The following is a 17,778-nucleotide window of genomic DNA, read 5'->3' as shown; positions in this document are numbered from 1 at the left end:
ATGGCAAACCTGGGGGCAAAAACCGAAGCAGAGACCATGGAGAATCACTGCTTACTGCTTTGCTTGTAAAACTAAGGTAGCTTCTATAAGGTAACTTGCTTAGCTACCTTAGTTATGCAGCCCACGCCCACATATCCAAGGAGATTACCACTCATGGTGAACTGGGCCTTCCAATAATTAGCTATTGAGAAAATGTCCCACAGGCCATTCCTACAAGCCGATCTAATGGAAGCAACTCTTAATAGATCTTCCCTCTTCCAAGTATATAAAGTTGACAACCAAGATTAGTTCTCACAAGTCCATTCTTGGTTAGCTTGATACACAAACACATAGATGGTAAACGATGACCTTAACCTTGTCCCCAAAATCTTATGCTAATATTACAATCTAAAATTTAAGACAACTTTAGACATTTTACAGTCTTTAAAACTTCCAATACCTTAAAATTATAAGCTTTCTTTTAAAAAAATCCAAAAAATCTCTTAACTATATGCTCCTATATAATCCAAAATCAGTTACACACTTTCTTATTTCAAAAGAGAATAACCTGAGCATAAGGGATCTCTCTTAAGCAAAACTAAAGGCCAAGAGTATAACTCAATGTCTCTCTGATACCTTAAAATAAATCATGATCTTCTCCTCCAAAGAACTTGGGCAGCTCTACTTCTCTGGTTCTACCATCAGCAGCACAGTGCAGCTTGTGTCATGGGCTCAGGCCACCTATATTGTATATCTGCCATTGTTGATGGTGGACCTCCCACCATCTTTGTGTCTCCAATATCCTGGGGTCTCCATTGCAACTGAGACTTCATTTTCACAGTGGCCTTCCCTGGTCTCTCACAGTGCTAAGCCCAATACACTTCTCTCCATGATTTCTTCAGCCTTAGGGTCTCCATTGTAACCTAGGCTTCATTTTCACCAATACCGTCCGTCTCTGGCCATTTTCTTGCAACTCCATACCACATACTGGAAAACCTCCTCTCCATGAATCCATCATGCCTTCAAAACGAATACCATCCGAATGACTCGTCCACATTACCAAGTCATGCTGTCAGTTTACAATACAACTGTGCCCTCCCACATCATCCACAGCTTCTGTGTGCTAACCCTGAGAAAATATTTCCAAGTGATTTAAGTGGTGATCTCTTGTTATTCAATGGTGACTTCTCAGTCCCAGCTAACTAGCATCGATTGTCCCAGTAAGCAGAGGTTTCACTTCCGCAGATTCTTACTCAAAAATAATCACACAGACCTGATAAAGTCTTTGTTTCCCTATGAAACCCCACAAGCCAATCTTCCACCTCTGCATTGCTTGTAGAAATTTTTATCTTCCTAGCTCCCACAGAACAGCCTGCTAAATGCTGAGTGCTCAGTAGCCTGAGGTTCCAAAATCCTCCTACAATCCTCCCACCAAAAAACATAGTCAGGCATATCTTAAGAATGCCCTATTCTCAGTATCTACTCCTGTCCTAGTTTACTTTCTGCTTCCTGTGACCATGACCAAAAGCAACTTGGAAAGGAAATACTTTGTTTCATCTTACAGATCACATAGTCTGTACATGAGAAATTCATGGCAAGCACTCAGGGCAGGAATCCAGAGGCAGGAACTGAATCAGAGGTAATGGAGAAAAAATGCTTACAGTTTGTTTCCAGGCTTAAGTTCAACTACCTTTCTTATGCAGTCCAGGTCAACCTGCCTAAGCATGGTACTGTCCATCATGGGCTGCAATCTCCTACATTAATCAGGAATCAAGAAAATGCCCCACAGAATTGCCCAAAGCCTAACTTGATAGGGGCGATTCTTCAAATATAATTACCTCTTGGTAGGTGTGTCAAGCTAACTATCAAAATTAGTCATCACATGCAGTTTGACATTCTTATCTTAGTTATATCAGAAAAGACCTGTTTGCTAAGTAGAATTCCCTACTTTAGATTCCAGGTTAGGACATAAGCAAGCCATTTTATTGACCACTACAAACCAGCTCTCTTATGTGAAGATGCTCACACAGCAGTCTCATGAGACTTGCTGATGTATCAAATTGTTTTGTAGATTTATGCAAAAAAACAAGTGAGAAGTAAATTCCCTACATTGGAAAACCTTGTAACAAAATCTTTGACCCTTCAGACCCAATCCATGGATCTGAGTAGGTAAAGTATACAGGCTGGTCAGAGTTTACTTTTATATGCTGTCAGTATAAATGTGAAGGTTTTTTTTTTTTTAACCAATCAACTGGGAGTCAAGGCAAGAACCTTAGCTTTCTTGGATTCTTATGGCCCTTGGTGTCTAAAGAGCACTCCTTGGTCTGATCTGCAAACACCAATCCTATTGTGAACTTTACCATCATCCCCCAGATTCCAGATGCTTTCCTCAAAAGAATCCCAATTCTGAGAAATTAGATCTGAAGTCATTTTTTCAAGGAATCTCCTCATCAAATTCACCTGAATGTGCCACTTAGCAGAGTTCTGTGTAATTTTAGACAAGGAAATTATTTCAAAAGTGTGTTTCTGTATTCAGCTATGTCACAAATATTCTTATCACAGGGCTCTGGGATGGCAAGTGCTACTGCATGTTAAAGACTGTGTTTGTTAAAGGCTCAGTAGATATCCTGGCACACACTCAGCCCCAGTTCTTTTGGGAACTGACATATCTCCATCCTGCTGCTGAGACTGTGGAAGAGGAAGATAATGAGATTTTCTTCCCCCCTTTAAACCATGTCACAAAAGGTAAATAGAAATTTAGGTCTCCAAAGAAATTTCTCCATTAACAAACTCCTGAAAACATTTTCAACAAAGGCCACTGGGTTACCTCTTGAACATCTTTACAAAGAAGAAATATCAAGAGAGGAACCCTGGCTTGAAAGAGGGGTCAGCTGTTGCTGGTGGCCCATCCAAGGCAGCATTGTCTTCTCAAATTCTTTTGATGTAAGATCTAGGCTGTGAGGCTAAGGAGGCAGTCCGTATTTTTCCAATGTGCAGAAAAGATACACGTTCATTCTGCTGGCCTGCACATGGTGGGTAAATCTGTAAAGCTAGGGAAGGGAAGGGGCAGGCCAGCCCTTCTTGATTGTGCTCCACCAAGATCCATGATTATCAGCTAAAATGTTCCTATATCATTTTAATTTTATAAGCAGTTATCTTTTGTTTGTTTGTTTGTTTTTTTGTTTTTTTGTTTTTTGAGACAGGGTTTCTCTGTGTAGTCCTGGCTGTCCTGGAACTCACTCTGTAGACCAGGCTGGCCTTGAACTCAGAAATCCACCTGCCTCTGCCTCCCAAGTGCTGGGATTAAAGGCGTGTGCCACCACTGCCCCGCTCATAAGCAGTTAAAGGTACTTCTCTAATGTACTTCATCCCTCTGTATGGAGGTCCCATTTTAGGCCATCAGGTCTGAGTTTCTGTAACATTATTAAAGTTTTCAGGTGAAGATTCCTATGCTCTGTAGGCTCCTGTATAGCTCAGGGGTATGAGGTGCTCACCATACTTAGTAATCCCTAAATGTGCTTCCAATCTAAAATGACCTCTTTGGTGCAGGACATTTGAGCAGTTACATGGTGCATCCATGTTTGTAGCTATATCTATCGCCATACCTATTTAAAGCCCCAAATCTTTGGAGTGTGTATCTCATTGTTTGAAGTTGCTGGTATGTTCAAGTCTCTGGGCTTCATGCTCAGTAACAACAACAACAACAACAACAACAACAACAACACACACACACACACACACACACACACACACACACACACCATTCTCAATTATTGCTACTATAAATGAGTACTTAACCAAGGTAATAATGATCAGTCCAGTGCAGGACCTGGCACTTTGCTCTAAGTCTTGACCTCCACTGAGTGTCTGCATCAGCTCTGCACTGCCAAGTTGGCCCAAATACAGGGAAGAGACCAGTACTCTGAGGTGGCAAGCACTGTTTGCAAAGCTGTGTCTTGAGACAGGGCCTGCAGTGCCTCACTGAGTGTCTCTGCTGTCTCTCAGATCATAGAATGCTATAGAGTTCTTAGATGGAAGAGGAATATGCAGCTGGCAGCTACAAGCATTTGTTATAGGACAGAAAGATGTACCTTTCTTCCACACCTCACTTTCCTTTGTCTACTTGTCAAGTGACAAGAGTCCCAGATTTCGTTCTGCCCTTCCAAGCTTCATTCTTCAATTTGTCTTTAGCTTCAAAATCTGGTCAATACCTTTGGGACATATCTTTCTTCTGTTCTAATTTCTTGCTTTTGGCTTCACCCCTCTGTAGTAATAATTGACTTGTATACCAAAGCAAACTTCTTTGAAAGCAACAAAACAACACCACTATCTGATGGTGTTATAATAGTGTTATGGTTTGTGTATGCTTGGTCTAGGAAGTGGCAATATTGGAGGCTGTGGCCTAGTTAGAGTAGGTGTGGCCTCATTGAAGTAGGTGTATCACTGTGGGTGTGGGCTTTAAGACCCTCATCCTAGCTGCCTGGAAGCCAGTATTCTGAAAGCAGCCTTCAGATGAAGATGTAGAACTCTCAGCTCCTCCTGCACCATGCCAGCCTGGATGCTGCCATGCTCTCACCATGATGATAATGGACTGAACCTCTGAACCTGTAAGCCAGCCCCAATTAAATGTTGTCCTTATAAGAGTTGCCTTGGTGATGGTGTCTCTTCATAGCAGTAAACCCCTAATTAAGACACCTAGCTTCCTTAGGGTGAGACCAATCGGTATACTTTGCCCCCTCCATCTTCTACCCCAGCTCTTTCCCCCTCTGTGTTAATTTTCTTTAACAAAATACTGGGAAGAAGAAAATTGGCTCACAATTCAAAAGACACAGTCCATCATGGTTTGGGAAAGGCATGGTCCATGTCAATGAGACCATTTAGTGCAGCTTGTTCACATCTCAGAGGATCAGAAAACAAAGAGAACGGAATCCAAGTTGGGCTCCACCCTTAAACACTTTTGCTCCATGGAACTCAACTCTTCCAACCTCCTCAAACAGCATCACTATTTGGGACCCAGTGGTTTAAATGCATGAGGTTTGGGGAGCATTTTTCCATTTTTTATTTTATTTTGTTTTATTTTATTTTATTACTTATTTATTTTACATCCCTATCACTACCCCATTCCTAGTCACCCTCTACCACAATCTTTTTCTCCATTCTTCCTCTGGGTGGGTGGAGACTCCCCTGGGTATCTGCCCCCAGGGGATACCTTTAAGTCTCTGCAAGACTAAGCTCATCCTCTCCTACTGAGGACAGACAAGCCCTGGCTGAGGTATTTCAGTTTAGAAGAACATATTGCACAGACAGGGAACAGCTTTTGGGACAACTATTGCTCTAGTTGTTCGGGACCCATATAAAGACCAAGCTGCACATCTGCTACATATGTGAGGGGAAGCCCAGGTCCAGTTCATGTATGTTTTTTGGTTGGTGGTTCAGTCTCTGAATGCCCTAAGATTAGTTGACTCTGTTGGTCTTCCTGTGCAGTTACTATCCCATTTGGGGCCCACAATCCTTCCTCCTATTCTTCCATGATCTCCCAAGCTCCATCCACTGTTTGACTGTGGGTGTCTGCATCTTCTGAGTCAGCTGCTAGGTGGACACTCTTAGAGGACAGCCATGCTAGACTTCTGTCTGCAAGTACAACAGAGTATCATTAATAGTGTTAAGGACTGGTGCTTGCCCATGGGATGGGTCTCAAGTTTGGCTGGTTATTAGTTGGATGTTTCCTCAGTCTTTGCTCCATCCCCCATCCCTGCATTTCTTGTAGATAGGTAAATTTGGGGTGGAAAGTTTTGTGGGTAGGTTAGTGTCCCTATCACTCCATTGGGGTTCCTGCCTGGCTACAGGAGGTGGTGGGGACCATTTTTAACTGAAACCATAACACCATCTATGCTGTGCCCATGTGCCAGTGAATTTGGCCATCTCTGAGCAAGAAGGGATGTGTGAGCCCAGCTCCAGCTATGCCCAATATGAGTAATTAAACAGTTGCTTTATTAACTCCGACAACAGATATGTACACAACCCTGTCACAAACATTATAATTTTCTAACTCTCAGAAAGATATGTGCAAGCTGTTATAAAGGCTGCACTAATTACAGAAGGGGTTTCTGTTCTTTCTGCCTCCAACTGGCATTTACTGCAGACTTGTATGGTCCAAAATGCTCTCGCTTATCATAAATTCAACTTGCTTCTAAGCTGATGCTTTGCATATTGAAGGGACCATTTAATAAGGATTTTAGAGAGTGCGTTCCATGGAACACTGGTTCAGCCAGGGGCTAAAGACTGCTCACTGTTCTCTCTTTATAATGACAAGCTACTAGCTTGTTCTCCCCACCTCCAGGGCTTCTCAAAGACTTTAATGTAATGTATTAGGATCTCTCTCTCTCTCTCTCTCTCTCTCTCTCTCTCTCTCTCTCTCTGTGTGTGTGTGTGAGTGTATATGTGTGTGTGTGTGTGTGTTTGTCTGTCTTTCCTTCCCTCCTTTCTCACCTTTCTCTATGCTAAAGTTTTGATCCCAGAGCCTTATGTATGCTAGGCAAATATTATATCCCTTAAATATGTATCTATATCTATATACCTATCTGTATTTATTCCTAGTCCTCTTTTGACTTTTTTTTTTAAAGACAAGTTCTCACTAAATTGCCAAGGCTTTCTTTGTATTCACTCAGTGTCTCAGGCATACCCTTGGGATGTTCCTGCCTCACCATCCACAGTAGTTGGAATCACAGGTCCGAACTACCAGGCCTGGCTGTATTGTAATTCTTAAAAGGAGAATGAGGAAATTAGAGTGTGTGGACTCTCTGAAGCTCATTGTTTCTAACAGTTAAAGCTTACATGTTTGCTTGTTTTTCAGAAAAGTTAGCATATAGGTATAAAATGCTTTTACTTGGTAGCATGGTAGGAACCATTGCATCAACAACTTGCCCAAAAAGACAGAAAGCTCTGCTGATGCCCGAAGGAGTGTGAAGATGGGCTGAAGGTCACCAAGTATTAAGGCAAGCACCTTGAGTTTGTTCCATCTACTTCTGTGAAAGCCATATGTTGTGGGACAGACTTTTCTTAGGGAGAGGAAACGTACATGTTTATTTACTGCAAAAGGGAAACCCACAACTAGACAAATAGAAGACGACACTGAAATCTAACTTAGTGAGCCAACAAGTTTTTCTTAGGATTACTACAGGAATATGGATGAAGGGTTACTTACACAAAGCAGGGGTGACTCAAAGTCAGCTGTGCCACCCCAAAGCCCACTCAAACATGGGTGACAGCTGATGACTGCTGTAATCCTGGCACAGCTGGCAGGCTCTTCCACTGCTCTGTGCATTATATTGCCAGGGAGGGCACGCAGAAAATCTTCAGAGTTTCTCTTTACCCAAATGCATAACTTTCGTTTACCCCCGAGGCTCATGATCTTCCGCTTCCCTTCTGAAAGAGAGATTTCAATAGGAAGGAAACTGCCATGTAATCATATCCCTAGGTGTCTGCGTTCTGTTTACACAATGGGACTGAGGAATATCCCCAGATGACAGATAGCCTTTCAGTAAGAACAGTCACTCAACTAAGAAGGGATCAGAGAGACTACCAGTTTTCACAAAAGCCCCTTGGACTTCTGTAGGCTCCGCAGTCCACCATCAAAAAGTTCACTCTGTCATTTATTTAGTTACTTGGATCCAGTACACACCAGAAGCTCTTGTAGATGACAATAGCGGCAATAACTACAGCTAACGTTTGCTGGATATAGTGAGAGTCAGGTCATTTTCCCTGATACTTTCCCTGTTAGTATTAGATTCTTGAAAATTCAATCCAAGAGTAATGCTGAGAATGAACTAATTTATTCCAAAAACCGACTATACAATGGTCCTCTGGGAGGAGAATCATAGAGAATTCTCTTCATTTCCGGAGATGTAGTTAATAAGCATGGGAGGACTGGAAGGGAAGTTTGAGCATTGCACATACCAGATTGGAAGACTACATGAACAGAACGGGAAATGAGAGGAAGAGAGCAAAAGAGGAAGGAAGAGATGAGGGAGGGAAGAGAGAAGGTGTAGACACTCGATTGTTCTAATTAATATTTCAGGTCCTTGTCAGAATAAGACTACAGTGAAGCAGATATACCAAGACAGGAGAGCCAGCAACAGTGGGGAGGCAGCATGAATGTGACATCACTAACAGAAATGGGAATGACTAAAACTAGACTTTGAAAGTCAATAGACTTTCAATGCACATGGTTTCTGTACTATGTACAGTGTTATCCCCTCCTCGGTTTTTGGAACTTTAGGAAAGCTTCCTCACACGGCTCGGAGACAGTATATGTGGGGCCGCTCAAATAAATAAATAAATAAATAAACTGAGATAGTGCTCAGGAAGGTGATCTGATGTGGAAAACAGAATGTTCTCCCAAACTCTGCCATCAAAGAAGACATAACACAAGCCGAAGGAGCTAGTGGCAAGAACCAGCGGAGATGGCTGAGTTGTGGCTCAGCAACAGAGAATAGGTCCGTCCCAATGAGGGGCTAGAGAGGTACGGCTCCATGGTAGAGCTCAAACCAGTGGTACAGTAGAAAAAACATCGGACTATGGGTTAAAGAATACAGAATATAAAAAGTATAATTTAAAAACCCAAGATATTTTATGATTTCTATCTCTGTTCCTAAGTGATTAAATGCTTCTTTTGTGTTTGGAATTTTTAGACTTCATTTTTGTGTCACAAACCAGAGGAGACTTTGAGTGGTAGGAAACGGAGGCTTCTTCCTGCCAGTTAAGTTGCCAAAGCCATGGAAAGCACAACATGGAAGCCAAGTATCAGAGCAGCAGGACCGTTGTCAGGGCATTGACACTCAGAATGAGCAACAAAGCGTTAGCTAGCACCGGGCCTCAGAGGCCCTCTTAGAACATGTGGGTTCCCACCAAGCTACCAGGCTTAAACCAAGCTAAAAATCAGTGGAAGGGTCTGCTCCATGGGAAGTTCACCTCAGTGCTGAGTAATCGTGGGGCTGCCAGTAGCAGGAGGAGATCACTGAGCTCAGTCAAAAGTTCATAATGCTAAGAAAAGAGATGATCAAAAAATAGCATGTGCAGAGCCAAGTGTCCAGTCACATAGACATACCTTTTGGAAAATCAGATGCAGTCCATAGGAGAGGTAATTTTTTTTTGCCAGTGATGGAGGTTGCAGCAATGAGATGTCCTGTGGGTCAGCTTTCAAAATTAGAAAACAAAACCAATCAGAAAGTAGGACCATTCCTCACTAGCTACATGCACATTACACAATGCGTTCTCTTAGACTATGCTACACACAAAGTCAACAAATACACACTCCAGAAACATCATACCCAGTACATATACCCCACATACTACACACATAACATGCTCAAATATCACACAGATTACATAGCAAACACGCCCACCACACGTACCACACTCCCACACACATACACAAATTACATCATACCACAAACAGCTTTCAGACATCACACCACACACAAAAATACACAGCATAGACACACACACATAAACCATAAACATAACACAAACACAATACACATATAGAAACTGCATACACTACACTACACACATCCCTTACACATACACACATGACAAACACATACCACACATACAGAATGCACATACAACACAATACTGCTCTTCCCTCACTATGGTTTACACACACACACAAACACACACACATACACACACACACACACACACACACAGGCGCACATTCACACATGCATGCACACATGCACACATGCACGCAAATACACATGCACATACCTCAAAATCTAATTTTAAAAATTCCACACACATTTTGTAAAGAACTTTAATATCTATTATCTCAGCTGGTTTTTACAGCAATTCTATTAAACAAATACAGATAAGTTTATTATTTTCTATTAACAGATAAGAACACTCAAAGTCAAAGGAAATGAAGTGACCTGGAAGGTATTCCCCACTAGGCTCTTCAGGGAAACCTATTAGGCCACTTTGGATTGCAAATAATACCGTCCAAACTCACACTGGCTTAAATAAGCAAAAGGGGAAATTGGCTTTTATAACTGAGGTTCAAAAGTAGGTGGTTTGTTTTGTACTAAAGTAACAGTTCACTCAAGGCTGGCAAAAGTCGGTCTCTGGGTCTTTCCTCTGACTTCACTGGGTTGTTCTTATCTTTCAGGTAGCTTCTCCCATAGCACTGACAAGAAAGCTACCGGCAACTCTGAAATTCTCTTTATCTGTTCAACCTCAGCAGAAGCCGCATGTCTTTCAACACAGAAAAATAATTTATTTCAGAGAAAAATCTAGAACTAACAACTAATAGGTGATTTTTCCCCCTAGTGCACTCAGAGTCATTGTTGCTAATACTGTATTTGAATTTCCTTGTACTTCCCTTCATACATTCTACATTCATGCAGACATTATTAGTTGACCATAGCAAACCCACCAAGTATTTTTAGAAGCTTCTTCCATACCGTTTCAACACAGGATTATATGAAACCACTAGGATCTGAGGTACAAATTGAAACCTTAAGCTTTCTACAAATAGGAATACACACATTGCAGGTCCTCACCGTCTTTGATTTTTGTTTGCTTGTAATTGTTGTTTGGGCTGTGGACAATTCATCAGTCACCTATGATTCCTCTAGAAGGTTCTCTGGCTGCCAATGATAAGTATTTTCCTCAGTTAAACCCTAAAGGACTAAAGAGTGGTGGAAGTGAAACACCAAAATGCTTCTGTGCATCTTCACACTGTCCCTGCCCCTTGGGCTCCCCAGTGGACCAAGAAATCAGTTCTGGAGTCCAAAAAACTCTTATCTGAGTACCCCTGCCCTGCCTATACTTACTCAAAACAGACCCTCAGGAATGTTATCTGTAAGGATATCACCTCTAAGTTAGAGCTCATGCATTTACTTCTATACTCTACACAACACAATTGGCTTCAGGAAGACAGAGCTAGCTGACTCTAATTTTGATGTTAAAAAAAACTGCAAAGTATCAATATTGCATTGATTAATAATTCAGTATTAAGAAACACTAAGAGAGGGGCTGAGGGATAGCTCAGTGGATAAAAGAGTGTTTACTGTGCAGGCTTGAGGAACTACATTCAGTTCTTAACTGATGGGTATAGGCATACACATATCTGTAACCCTATCACTGTGGTGAGTGAGGACAGATGGATACTTGGGCCTTTGCTCTTCAGCTAGTTCAGACACTACAATGAGACTCTATAGGGGTTCGATGAGAGACCCTTATCTCAAGGGAAGAAAGCAGAGAGAGTCATCAAACAGAGGACCCAAGTCCCCCTCTGTCTTTAGAACTTTGCCCCTGACAGACTTCCCTCCATTCTCCCTCTCCACTCTCCTTTACTCACTCAGTCACAAATGAGAGGAGGATTTTCCTCAACTGACAGCTCCCATCTCCAATCCTGCCTTGTTCTAAACCAAGAGCTGATAATTGAGATGACATTCAGCTCAAGTGGCAATGTGGAAGAACCAGCAGTGACTGTCAGGGAACTGTAATTTACTTCTTTGCTCATAGTATGACAACCAGTTGTTGTGGAAAGGCTTGGCACTATTGAATAAACAGAATTCATAGCATACCAAGCCATAATGTGTGCAAACTTCTCAGGAAAGAAAGAGATGGTGGCCCCCTGCAGTGCTTGACTATTGAAGCCTAACCCATTAGGAAGTTTGTGCCAGCTAGTTTTTATGGCAACTTGATACAGACTAGAGTTATCTGAGAGGAAGGAACCTCAATTGGGAAAATGTCCCTATAACATTGGGCTGTAGGGCATTTTCTTAATTGTGATTGACTGGGGAGGGTCCAGCTCACTGTGGTTGGAGACACTCCCAAGCAAACCATAACGAAAAAGCCAGCAAGCAGCACTTCTCCATGGCATCTGCATCAGCTCCTGCCTCTAGGTTCCTGCCTGGCATGATTTCCTGTCCTGAATTCTTTCCTCTCTGAGTTGCATTAAGTCATCCTGTTTCAGCTCAGCACCAGAAACCCTTCCAAAAGGAAAAAGATGGACTTAATAAAGCAGGGATTTCAGCAAAGCCTGATCTTAGTGTCCAGGCCAGGGATCCATGAAGTTAGTGTCTGTGCTCATATAACTAAGATTAAAGAGATAGATCAGTAGAGACATGGCAGTAGAGGCAGAGGTCAGCATGTAACATGGAGGACAACACAAGAAAGCAAGAAATACTATGAAGGCTTTCTGTTCTGGGAGCACAGGTCAGCTGCAGCTGAGTCTTGGGATGCGGGATTCCAGGCAGAAAGGGTGGTACCATAAATGCAGAGGAACCTTGTTCTGAGATAGAAGACAATTTATTTTTATGGATAAGGGAAGTTGCAGAGGGATTGGAAGGGAGCCAGTGACCTGACCAGGAAAGTGACTTGCAAGCAGGACATTAGTGAGGGCCCTGGTAATGGACCTTTTTTTTTTTTTCCTTCAGTGTCTTGTTAGCTGTCAGCTGCTGACTAACAGTGAATGCCACTGTATGCCTGCTCAATGCTCTGACAAGGGGAACCAAGCTCCTTAGAGTGACAGCTTGGCAACAATCAACCCCATGGAGCACAGCATCACTCTTACCAAGGACTCAGACAATATAGGTTTATTTTCGTTTTATAGTAATTTGTTTGTTTTTGATTTTGCTTTTAAATCCCCTCCCCAGACTGTCTTCAACATCTGAACCCTGAAAACCGTTCTCATAGCATTTGAACCGGAAATGATATTGAAAGCAAAGTATGCAAGGGCAGAGATTTTGTCTGCCTTTAACAGTTTTTCTGAACTTACACAATGAGGTCTTTATTAAGAATTTAATTGATATTTGTTAGACAAACATACAGATGGATATTTGTTAGACAAACATACAGATGGATGGATGGATGGATGGATGGATGGATGGATGGATGAATAAATGGTAACTCATTTTCAGATCTCTGTGAGAGGTAGCACCCTCAACCTGAAACACCAAACACAGGAAACTCATAGCTGATGACTGTCCAGCTTTTAGTGCCCCAGAACCAGTGACAAGAAGCAGTGTGTTCAGCATAGATGCCTCTCAAGTGTACACACAGACAATTCTGATCAAATCCATCTCCTCCCAGGACCCAGGGCCATGCCGCTTGATGAGCAAATCTATTTCCATTGAGAGAAGCACCAACTCCCAAGTCGCTGTGCTGCTGTCCAGGTGCCTCATTTTGGAAAGAAAGGAAGAACACTGCAAATCAATTAAAACCTAATGTGTACCTGGCTATCCATGGGTTCCTGTCTTCCTGCCCCAGGAGTGGTGCCTTTCCAAATGCATCTGAGCACTTTCAGGTGTGCCCACCGATTGGCAGATACCACACAGTCAGAAAGCTCAAACTCTTGACGTGAGATAAAAGTGGTTCTGATCTGAATTCCTCCCTGCGGTGACATTTCTCAGTGTCATCAATCAATCCAGCTGCAGAGAGTGGGCAGAGAAAGCTTTGGGCAGAGATCTCCAGTGGTCCTCAATGAGAAATGTGTCTGGGGCCTAAGACATTTTCTTTGTGTTCTTGGTTTGTTATTTTTTTTTATATCAAAGCAATGCATTATATGGTTTAAAAGTAAAATAAAGGTAAAGATGGTTGTTGTGAAAGGCTGTGAGCACAGTGTGTCTCTTGTGACTGGGAGACTGGCATCTTTTTGAAGTCCTTTGTCCTCCCCTTTCCTTGCCCTGTATAATGGGATCCTGCATAAGCACTCCACTTGAGATGATGTGTACTGACCCTAGCATAAGAAATAAAGATTTCGTTCACCTATCCTTTTCCTCCTCGCCGTATGTTATTTTTAGTTCTCTTGCTGATTATATTGTTTAGAAAATCTTATGACCCTTTTCAAACCTGCATAAAAGTTGGAGAATTATACCAGGAGCACCCATTTTCTTAGCACTTAGATTCTGCAATTAACATTCTGTTGTACTTCTTTATCCCACGTCTGCCCATTCATCTGTGTCTCCAGCCAGCCACCAATCCATCTTATTTTTGGCTAGGTTTCAAAGTGGGCTGCAGACATTGGTATACTTCATCTCCAACATCCCAGCATGTAGCATCAATTCCAAGTTCAGCATTCGCTTCGAGTACTTTTTTAGTCTCACTTTCTCCATGTGAAGTAAATTTATAGAAAATTAAATGAACAAATCCTAATTCTCCATAAGATTTAGCAAATCCATGTTTCTGTGAATCATAGAAGCTACACTGGCCCTGCGTGCCTCCTTCACTTTCCTATTCTATCCCATTAGCAAAGATCTGTTCAAAGATTTCTATAGCAGATTAGTTTTCATGCTCTATAACCCATACGAAAGAAATCCATATCACAAGTACTGACTTAGAAAAAGTTCTTTTTCCCCCCATGCAGCATGCATTATTTTTTAAAGATCATTTATGGCATTACATCTCTCAGTAGCTTTTCCTGAATCTACTATTCTAATTGGTAGATGCCAGGTCTCCCTTCAGATTTGGTTATTACCAGTAAAGCTTCTGTCAACAGGACTGTACAAGTGTGGCTTTAGGGAGGTCTGTCTGTTTCACCAGGGTAAATACACGGAAGTGAAATTGTTGGGTACATTTAGGTTCAGGCAAGAAACACCAGAACTGAAGAAGGGAGATGGCTTGATGGGTGGCCACACTGGCGTACAAGTACCAGGATCTGAGTTCAAATTCCCAGAAACCACTTAGAAGCTGAGCATGACTGTGAAGCAGAGACTAGGAGGTCTTAGGAGCTTAGTGGTCAGCTATGCTTAGCCAAATCGGCAAGCTGAAGGTTCAGTGAGAGACTTGTCTCAAAGGAATAAAGAGGTGGAGAGCCACAGAGAAAAATACTTCATGGCCTTCTCTAGCATCTGCATGTGTGTACATATACACACATGCATACATAACACACACACAACACACACAAACACACACACACACACATTCTTGAACATGCTCAAAAACGTGCATAATCCCAAATAATAAATAAACAAATAAATTTAAAAAACTAGACTTATTTTTCACTTTGTTTCACTAACAATGTTTGGAAATGTTAGCTGTGTATTTCCCCCGAATACTTGCCCATTCGCAAAGATATCTAGGTGTGTGGCATTATAAACTTGTGTGTCTTTGATTCCTAATGACCAATAGTTTTCATGTGGGTTGACGTTTGTATATGTGCTGCAAGTGCATGTCTGCATCTATATACCTGCACATGTGTGTTTATGCACATATATGCGAGTGTGTATACCATTGTGTGTGAGCCTGTGCATGTACAGAAGTGTCTGATCAAAATGTTTTGTTGACACTAAGGATTGAACCCAATGTGTCATTACAGCTTGGCAAACACATTACTACTGCGTCACAAGGCCATACGTCCTAATCCTTCCCAAACACTTCAACCCACTGGGAACCAAACATTCAAACATAGGAGCCTGTGGGAACTATTCTCTTTTAAACCACCACACAGAGTGTCTGCACACTACCACAGGTTTGTTTCAGTACTGAAGATGGACCCCTGGGCATCTTATATGCTAAGCAAGCACTCTTATCAACTGAGCTATTCACAGCCAGGATATATTGTTAAAAGACAATTAAACACTGCAATAGGGAACTAGAAAAATGGCACAGCAGCAGCTGAAAGCGTGTACTGATTTTACAGAACATCCTTAGTAGGTTCTCAGCAGCCACATCTAGCAGCTCACAACTGTCTGTAAGTCCAGTTACCGGGGATCAGACACATTCTTCTGGCTCCTTCAAGCTGCTGCACTCATATGCACATAGATGTACATACATACACATATAATTAAAAATGGAATAAATCTTTTTGTTTAAAAGACTGAGAAAGATGCTCAGAAAGATGGCTCAGCAGAGTTAAGGTACTTGTTATGTAAGCCTGGCCGCCAAGGTTAAATTTCCAGAGACATGCATGGTTTTAACAGTTAACTGTGTCACTTTAACTGTTAACTGAACACCAACCTAGAGTTACTTGGAGAAAGAGTCTTAAGGAATTGTCAAGATCACGTTGGCCTGTGGGCATGTGAGTGTTTGTTTTAAGTTAATTGATTTGGGAAGATTTTGCCCACGGTGGGCAGCGCCATTCCCTGGCAATCCTGAACTATGTGAGAGTGGAGAAACTGAGCTGAGCACAAGAAATGATTTGCACATCTCTGTCTGCTCTTGGTAGTTAGTTATAATGCAGCTATCTGTTTTAAATTCTTGTCTTAGCTTCCCTGGAATAACAGACTATAACCTGGAATTTGGAGCTGAAATAAAACATTTCTCTCTTAAGTTGGTTTTGTCAGGGTATTTTATCACAGCAACAGACATGTAACTGTGACAACACAGTAAGGGTGAGTAAGAGAATGAACTCACACCACACAATTGTCTTCTGACCTTTTGCAGGTGTGCCCTGGCACATACACCACACCCCCATCAGAAACTACACACACACACACACACACACAAATAATAATAATAATAATAATAATAATAATAATAATAATAATAATAATAATAAATAAATAAATAAAATATCAGTAAGATGTTGTAATAGTAACTCCCCCATCTGTTTACTTTTCTTTTCTGGTCTTTTGTTACACTTGCCTGTGTGATGCTGTCTCCCTTCCACAGCTCTCTGTGCTTCTACTTCAGTGTGAAGAGGCCACTCGACCCCAGGCTTTGCTTCCTTGCTGTCTACCTTGATACCTGCTATGGCCAGAACCTTCAGTTCCCTGTCTCCTGTTTTTTACCCATCTACTGGAAGCCATAAAAAAAATACTTTCATATATTTTTTTCTTCCTTCCTTTATTCTTTCCTTCCTTCTTCCCTTCTTTTCCCTCTTCTTACTACCTTGCTTTTGGAGTATATTTTCTTTTTTCATAATTTTGCCTCTTTCCCCAGTGCTGAGGGTGGAACCCAGGACTCAAGTGCTCCCCCACTGAGCTATGTCCTCAACCCCTTTCCTTTTCTTAAACATTATAATTGAACTTGATTGCTTGTTCCAGCTCCTGGAAAGCTGCCCTCTGGGCCTGACATAGTCATGGCCTACTTGAACTCTCAGCAACTGTAATGGCTGAGAGGGCCCACTAATATTCCATCATAGAAAGAGGGGCTCAAAAGGGCCCTGCCCACCTGCATGTCCTGAGATTATATAAGCAATTGACAGGTGCTGGAAGAGAAAGAATTTCTTCAGTGATTTACTGCTCCAAAGTAAGCCCAAATACACACATTGTTTCACTGAGCTAGCCGAGGGTGGCCATGTTTATTTGGTCTGACTCTGGGATGAACTGATGAACTGATACTTGTTAACATCTCTCTAAAAAAGGTTAGGACAACTAACATACATCTTTCCCTTCCACTTTCTAGATGAGTTTATTCATGTTGCCATTATATGATTGTTTGTGTGTGTGTGTGTGTGTGTGTGTGTGTGTGTGTGTGTGTGTGTGTGTGTGTTGTATATGTACTTGTGTGTATGTGTGCATGTATTTGTGTATAAACATGCTGTGGCCAAAGAAGGGCATCAGGTGTCCTGTTCCATCACTCTTTACTGTATTCTCTTAGATAGTGTCTGTCACTGAATCTGGAAGCTTAGATGGCAGCAGCAAGCCCTTGCCATCTATTGTCCTCTCTTGCCCTGCTCTGACAATCAGTAATTGAACTGAGTTGAGGGGGCGAGGGAGGTGGAGTCATGAACCTGGGAAACAGACTCAGAAGACCAGTATCGAGGTGCAGATCTACTGTATTGTGCACTGAGCAACAAACTTTTTTATATATAGCCATTGGACCAATGAGAAATCAACAAGTAGCCAA

This window comes from Arvicanthis niloticus, chromosome 1, assembly GCF_011762505.2.
Source record: "Arvicanthis niloticus isolate mArvNil1 chromosome 1, mArvNil1.pat.X, whole genome shotgun sequence".
In the NCBI taxonomy this organism is placed as follows: Eukaryota; Metazoa; Chordata; class Mammalia; order Rodentia; family Muridae; genus Arvicanthis; species Arvicanthis niloticus.
Note: the sequence above shows the minus strand (reverse complement) of the source record.